This window comes from Salvia splendens, chromosome 21 (genome assembly GCF_004379255.2).
Source record: "Salvia splendens isolate huo1 chromosome 21, SspV2, whole genome shotgun sequence".
NCBI lineage: Eukaryota > Viridiplantae > Streptophyta > Magnoliopsida > Lamiales > Lamiaceae > Salvia > Salvia splendens.
In genome coordinates this window covers 21,820,917-21,829,187 of record NC_056052.1, presented here as the reverse complement: position 1 = coordinate 21,829,187, position 8,271 = coordinate 21,820,917, and the positions used below count along the sequence as shown (strand labels likewise).

The window sequence follows — 8,271 nt, the reverse complement described above, 5'->3', positions numbered from 1 at the left end:
ATGGGCGGTAGTCAAGGGTCCTGCACGACAGTGGTATATTCCCAACATCGGCGATGTCATGTACGCATGTATCATAATGCACAACATGATTGTCGAAAATGAAGGTGCGGAACTGACTCAGTGGACCAATGAAGATGATACGGGTGCAGGTCCAAGTCACGGCGTGGCCACCGCGAATGTGAATATGGGGGTACCTCATGGAGAGGTCGAGCGGATGCGTGCATTTGCCGACATGCGGCAAACAGATGCCCATGTTCGACTTCAGAACGATATTATCGAAGAGGTTTGGACGCGGAAGGGTTAACGTTGATGTTAGTACTTTTTTTTGTTTTATTACTATGTAATTTTTTTTTCAAATCATGTATATTTTTTTTAAAATGAAGTTGTTAATTTTTCCCGTTCGTATTCGTTTTGAAATTTTATTTCCGTAAACGTAAATTGTTTTATTTGTGAATTTGTGATTTTTTTTATTGCGGGAAGTCCTAGTGGGAAGGGTGATGGGAAGGGCGGATTGTGAAGGGGATGTCCTAGTGACGTGGCAGTGGGATGGGAAGTCCTAGTCACGTGGCGGGAGGTGTTTTCGGGATGTCCTAGTGGATGTCCGAGTGGGACATCCGCCCACTGGAGATGCTCTTACTCAATGTATGTCATAGCTGCTTTTGGTAACATCGACAACCAAAAATACACAAAATTATTCACAATAGTTTGACCCCAATGTCAAAATCCAGGTTTCTCCTCATTTCGCAATAATTATTATACTTGATGGTGCCCGCAGGGCAGTGCAGTTGGCAATGGAGGAGCAGATTGTGACGCCCCGAAATTTTGTTCATTTCTTTTGAGATAAATCGAATTTAGTAGCGTAATTAATTTCGTTTAGAGTAATTGTAGAATTTCGGTTGTAATCCTGACTTTCGAATGTATGAGTATCTGGTTTGGAGAAAAAGAAAAAAAAATACCAATAGCTTGCAATTGAAGAGGAAAACACACATGCTACTTTGGGATGAAAAATATAAAGCTAATGGAAGTACACGGCTACCCCATACTAAGCCTTACATATACAAACAAATCTTACATAGAAAAAAAAAAAGAAGAGCTGCTCCAACTTTACAATAGTCCAAGATTCAAGATTTAGAAGTCGACTAAAAGTAGAAATGGATAAAGTGGTGTTTGATAAGGATCTTCCTTTTCCTCTCTTCCATCCCCTCTTTCGATTCCTGCAACCACATCCCAAGGAGATCAGCCCCACTTGTCAAGAACCTTTCCTAAGCCGGCAAAGAAAAAAGATTTCGCACTTACCACAATTAGTGAGGAGAAATGAGTAGCAAAATTCAAGAATAAAAAGTAAAGTATCTAGTAGTGAGGAAAAGAGAAGGAGACCCACATAAATCCTCATGGTTGAGGCGCCGCTGCTTCTCCCAACTTAGGAAATTTGAAATTTTGGGGAAAATATATATAAAGTAAACTTAAGGAAGAAATGAGAAGAAATCGGAGGTGGGAAGGGGGAGGATGCTCCGGCATCGCAGTAGAGTGGCGATTTCGCCGGAGGAAATGAGACGGGCGAAGGGGAAACCGTCGCTGCTTCAACTCTCAATTTGGGTTCTTCCCTTTGTTTTAGAAATGAAATGGGGAAGAGAGGGTGTGACTTGGGCCACCTTATTATTTAATTTGGGCCACTCTAATTTGTTGAAATGGACTCAAGGGAATTTGAGAAATAGTGGCCGATCTTTACATAGTCAGCCAAGAGTTTTTACTTGTTGAACCACTTTAATTAAATAGACTTGTTTGGGCCGAAATGGTTTTAAGGAAATGGACTACTTGTTAGTTAATTAAAGTTGGGACATTTTAATTAGTTTGGCCTAATCTCATTTAATTAAAATGGACAGTGGACCAATTTTGGTAAAGAAATAAGTTGAAAATTAAATTGTTGGGCTATGTTGAGATGGGATTAATTTTAAGGGTTGAGTTGGAGCTCAATTAATTAATTCCCGAATAAGTTACTAAGTTTCCAAAGATGGAAAAATGTTAAAGTAAGAAGCGAATTGGCCGGCCGGCGTTGCCCCGCGACGCCATGGGCGGCCTTAAGAAAATTTAAAGAAAGGAATTAAAAAGGATTTTCCAAGAATCCATATTTTATTAAATAAGTGCCCGAGTTTTGTTTTTAAGAAAATAGAATTACTCCGAACTTAGTAAAGTGAATAAATAAAGAATAAATGTAAAAACTGATCCTGAACATATGGCAATTTTACGATTTTGGTCCTAAACTTTATCTTTTGAATTTTTGCATCCTGAACATTTCAAATCGGATCACAATTGGTCCTCCGTTTATAATTCCGTTAATTTTATAACAATCCACGGGTTTAACCCAATTTTGACCGATTAAAACTCTTATTTATGATTTTCAAGTCACTAATTATATCATTAGTTATTATTCTATTTATTACTCTTAATAAAATAAATAAATATATTAACAATAAATATACACTTTCTCTGACACAACAAATTGCAATATATTTTGAAACTAAATCGTCTTCTAACTGAAATATAATAAAACAAAACAAATATATTTTAAAAATGAATTGTCTTCTAACAAATTGAAATTAAAATAACAAATTGAAATTAAAACAAATTCTTTCTCTAACACTTGCCAGAAAATGAATCGTGTTCTCCCTCTCCCCTCTCCCTCCCGCAACGTTTAACCCTCCATCTCCCTCCCGCTCACTTCGATCTCCGGCAAATCCCATTCCTGGACGAGGGATTTGAGTAGTTCTCGACGAAGCCTTGTACTTGACTAACCCTTCGGCAATGATTCCACACCATCGTCTTCTTCAATTGGTTCGATTGGTGAGCACCACTTGAAAAAAGTGCACTCTTTTTTCTCACAAACAAAGTAGAGCTTCCCCTTGTAGGCTTGTCATGGCTTTTGACGATACGAAGTGAAGCAAGTTTCTTGCAATTGCAAGACTCGTATCGGAATCGCAGGTCAAATCGACCACCGCCACTCTCGCCGGAGCCTTTGCTGAAAGTTAAACGCTCCATAACTAGGGTTTGAGAGGAAGAGGAAGGAAGAAGATGAAAGATGAGAGGAAGAAAGAAGATGAAAGAAAATGAGTAAACGCGATGTGAGGAAGATGAAATAAGAACCCTAATCTATTATATATTTCTGATTTGAAATGAATATTTACTAAAATAATTAGGGAATTAATTAGGGAGTAAAAAAATAGAATTAAAAGTCTAATTTTGTCAAAATCAAGATTAAACCCGTTGACCGTTAGTTTTTAACGGAATTGTAAACGGAGGACCAATTGTGATCTGATTTGAAATGTTCAGGATGCAAAAATTCAAAAGATAAAGTTTAGGATCAAAATCGTAAAATGACCATATGTTCATGACCAATTTTGGCCTTTACTCATAAATAAATTCTGCAGAGTAGTGGAGCCGAGGTAGGATTAAGAAAATCCTATAAGCCGAGACTAAGATATAGGTGCTATCCAATAGGATGCATGCATTCTTTCACAAGAAAAATAGTTCAAGTACTAATTAGCGTGTTACGCTATTTATTTTCAAATGATAAATTGCTCAAGGGCAAGTGAGGCCAAAGCGAGTAATTGATTGAGGAATAAGCATATCAGGTGGACTTTCTTTTAATATCCAGCACATTAGTGTGGATATAAATCAAATACTTGCGAAATTATGAAATATCATCTTTTCTCAAAATTGAGCTATGATTCTTTTCAAGTGGTTGTCATGCCATAAATGTTTGTTTTGATGAATGGAATGGAATTAAATGGAATGATGGGTGACCGTGGGAGGTGACCACCTCCTCGACACTTGAATAGAATGGAATGGAATGGAATGGAATGATGGGTGACCGTGGGAGGTGACCACCTTCCCGGCACTTGAATGTTTAGATATGGCGAATTATGAATGATGAATGGAATGATGAATGAATGGAACGATGAATGATGAATGATGAATTATGAATGATGAAAGAAATTAGTCTGCAGTCGAACCTTTAGCTCACAAAAGAATTTAGTAAGCTCGAGCCTTTTAAGAAAAAACCATGTGTGTTACTGTGATGGCTTGACAACTATATAATGTATGTTTTGCTTTCGGCACGTGTCCACTGAGTACTCATGTACTCAGCCTTGCATTTATTTATAAATGTGCAGGTTGAACGTCAAGATGATGGAGTAATGATCGGAGTCGATGTTATTAAATAATCAAGTGGATCTTCCAACGATTCGTGTCTTCATACACGAAGTCGTTTAGTAAGGACTCATTCCGTTGTCCTTTTGTGAAGTGAGAATTTCATAATCTCACCATCGAACTCTGATTTATTGATGGGATGTTTATCCTATTTCTAAGACCATGTAATTGAATACTTGGCTTCTATTTTATGATATCAATTGACTTGCCTTTGTGCAAATTTCTCAAGTTCTACCATTTTTCTTTCCCCGCTTCTATAATCCTTCTTATTAGTCGCGGTTTATCCGCTTTCGCTATCCTTAGCAAAATGCGGTCGTGAGACAGATCTTGCTGCAATTATTATACTTATGGTTTGACAACGTTACAAAAACTAATTAGTAATCTTCATGATGACAGTAACGGTCTACATCGTATGACACCACTCTGCTCACACACTCTTGTGAACAAACACCATCTTTCTTAAATGAAATTGAGAAGTTTCTTTTTAACAACCTTCGGCATTTAAATGCACAATCATAAATTTTTAAATTTAAGTGCTGCTGAGGAAGTTTAAAATATTACGCATTCCATTTAAAAATTACATTTCCTCATGTTTGATTGCCTTAATCACATTACTTTTACACTTTATGTTAGTTATATCAGCCTATGTTATTCTCTCATTTAAAGTTTGATTTATGATTGTGCATTAAATAGAATCCAACTACTTTTACATTATTTGTTACTTGTAATTTATACTAACATATAGTAAAATAGGTCCAATAATGATAATATTAGTCAGTAAATATTGAACTAGCAAGAACTTATGTGCTTCTTGGTTCGAGTATTAAAACTGCGAAAAATATGAACTAGCAAGAAATCAGAATCATGCAGAAAGATGCATGTGAGCAAAGGGTAAAACACAATCAATTAGGAATGAAATAATCTAATTCAAACACAGGATAAGTAATCTGCTTGAAAAAAGCAAAAACAGTAGCAAATTAGGCTTTTGCATACTCCACAAGATTGCGCTTGCGTTTGTTAGATATTGAAAACAACCAATTGTGAGCCCATGATTTCTTCTGTTTGCTTGCTTGTGGCTTCACCTCTCTCTTCCCAGCTACTTCAGCCATGTAACCAACAACAGCCTAAAAATAACAACCTAACAATTTTAGAATAATCGAAAGTAGTAAACACTATGAATTAATAGTAGTAATGTATTACTACTATTATTAGTATCAGCAGCAGTCACCACCTGAGCTCCTTTCTCCACCACATCTCTCGGTGGCACGACGAGGGGGTTCCCATCGACGTTCAACACGCGCAGCCTAGTCAGCATCCCGAACGAGTCGGGCAGCGCCCTGATCTGGTTGTTGTTACTCATCAACTCCTCCAGCATCTCGAGGTTGCCTATGGACCTCGGCAGAGCCTGCAGATCAGCAAAGTTGTTGCTCACATCCATCTTCACGAGCGTCGTGGCGAAGCACAGGCTCTCCGGGATGGCCTCCAGCTCGTTGAAACTCACATCCAGCTGCCTCAGCCTCAGCAGGGAGGCCATGGTGGTGGGAAGCTGCCTGATTGTTGTAGCGCAGCGTTAGGATCTCCAGCGACTCGATCCTCCCCACTGCCTCCGGGAGCGCCTTGAGGTGGTTGTAGTCGGCCCGGAGCTCCTTCAGACAAGTGCATCTGCCTATGGCGTGTGGGATTTCTTCCAAATCATTGGTTTCAATGTTGAGCTTCTGGAGGCTGGAGAGGGAGCCAATTGTTTCCGGGAGGGATGTGATTCCGTTGGAGCTCAAGTCGAGCTCCTGGAGATGAGCTAGCCTGTCGATGGATGTAGGCAGTGCTGTCAACTGATTCCCTCTGAGATCAAGATGGAGCAAGCGGAGCAAATCCCCTATTGACTCTGGCAATTCTTGGAGTCTGTTTCCGTGCAAGTCGAGAGTTTTGAGGGACGAGAGGCCGCCTATGGCACCGGGCACCATCATGATGGCGTTCTCGGATAAGTCCAGCTTCATCAAAGCTGAGAGTTTCCCTAATGAATCAGGTATCCATTCAACTTGATCCGAGAGCTTGCCTTGTAGAATCAGCTCCCGGTCTCCTTTCTTCGCAGACACCTCGATACAGCTAGCTACTTTTATTAGATCCATTTTCTCACCTGCAACAATCACCGCAAACTGTTAGGGCCTCAAACTAATTGGGGCTGGACAACAACTGCTTTCAACTTCCCTCATTCTCGGATGTGGGATGAGTTTGCAACCCAACACCAGCATCTAAAATAGAGACGAACACAAACAATGTTATCACAAAATACTAACCATGAACAGAAGCCTCTGGTCCAGGAGTGTAATCTACTACCGGTGGAGATGTCATAACATCCCTTGATCGAGGCTTGGCACCAACACGGTCCAAACGAAGAGCAGACGCCTTGAAGGGCTTGTTCAAGTAAGAGTCATCCTTGGCCTTCATGGGCTCCTCATAAACATGTCTCAGTGGCTTCTCATTGGTTGTCGTCGTCTTCGGCTTAGAAGAAGAAGAAGAAGAAGAAGATGCATTGGACTTGAGGCACACAGAAGCTCTCTGAATCAATTCATCAAACAGTGAGTGGGTGCTCTCCAGATCCAGCAGCTTCTGAGCCTCCTTCTTCTGCTCATTGCTCTGCAAATGAATCAGAGTCCTCTGCATTTCCTGCAGAATCCTCACCAACTCTTCTGGGATCTGTTTGGCCATGCTTGGCTGAACAATTCTCTCCAGTTTCAGCTCATCTTCCCTCTCCACGCTCTGGATCAAGCTGCGGGCCGCTTCGACCTCCTCAATCCCGGGCCGGGCCGGCAAAGACTTGTGCATTCTCATCACCTCTTGCACGGCCTTTTCCGCAGTCATGCTTGAGGCATCCATCATCATTTCTTTTTCTTCACTGTAACATACAAAATCAATGCAAACGTCTAAGAATATGTATATGAATTAATGCAAGGATTTGAAAATGTTAACTTACAGAGGTACAAAAATCCTAGGAAATGAAAGAAGGGGTAATTTATACAGTGATGTTGAGATGTTTGGGTTATTTATTTACTGGATTTGGTAAGTGTTTTGACTTGAAATCTCAACTGCAGATGTCTGTTTCTAGTCTCAATCTGTGAAAGCTCTACTCATGTCTCTCCTATACAACATTTCTGATGAAAAATTGTGTAGAAATTAGTAAAATTGCATTTTCTCCATTTAAATAAGTCAATTTATTGAGTATCTATAATATTTTGAACGCTATTTGTCAGCATTATCAACATCTCGTGAGCACAGTAGACATATGGTCCACATTCGTATTTTTTTCTATTGCTCATAAATTACAAACATGATCATCAATTTTAAAAGTAACATATATATATATATATATATATATATATATATATATATATATATATATATATTGCTTTCCCTGTAACGTGGAATATGTATTACTACATTCGTAAACAAGCTATATGTAGCTTGTGAGTTTTTTATTTATTCTTTTAAAGAAAATCAATAATGGTTTCTCATCTACTTCTATGATGACTCGAATCTTCGATGATATGATTCTTTGTTGCATGTTGTAGAATGTTGATGGATCTTTTAAGAACCCGGTGGAAGACTTGATAGGATTAATTAGTGGTGCCACAAATGAGTATGAAAGTCCGTTTGGTGAGTCGAATAAAAGTCTCAAAGAATTGAAAAATCGAAAGAGATTAACTCACAAAAATATTAAAGGTCTGAATTCATTCATCATATTGAAGCTTTTATACAGGCCTTAATTCAAAGAGATAAGAATTTTTATTAAGGTAATAAACTAGAAAGAAAATAAATTAAAAGAAAACTCTGTCAGAAAGAAATATTCCTAATTTATAGAAGGAAAGTAAATCAAAGTTAATTTATGTTGAATCATGTCTGCATTATCCAATTTATTAGATAATGGAGACTAAAGAAATTAAAATCTATATTTTCTTTTAAAGAGGATTAGTAATAGTTTCACGTCTATTCCTTATTTAGTATTCAAATGTCTCCCGGTAGTAATTTAATACAATGGTGCTATTTTTATTTTAAAAAATTACTATGTTA

At 38.4% G+C, this 8,271-nt stretch overlaps 1 long non-coding RNA gene and 1 pseudogene across 1 annotated transcript; both read right to left on the bottom strand.

The window, feature by feature from the left end:
* Positions 1-980: 980 nt before the first annotated feature.
* LOC121784039 lies at positions 981-1,609 on the bottom strand. The gene is made up of 2 exons (XR_006046700.1): positions 1,297-1,609; positions 981-1,214 (listed from the first exon to the last, which is right to left on the bottom strand). It is a non-coding gene; the product is annotated as an uncharacterized LOC121784039 (long non-coding RNA).
* Positions 1,610-5,045: 3,436 nt separating this feature from the next.
* LOC121783721 lies at positions 5,046-7,352 on the bottom strand (annotated as a pseudogene).
* Between the last annotated feature and the right edge of the window lie 919 nt (positions 7,353-8,271).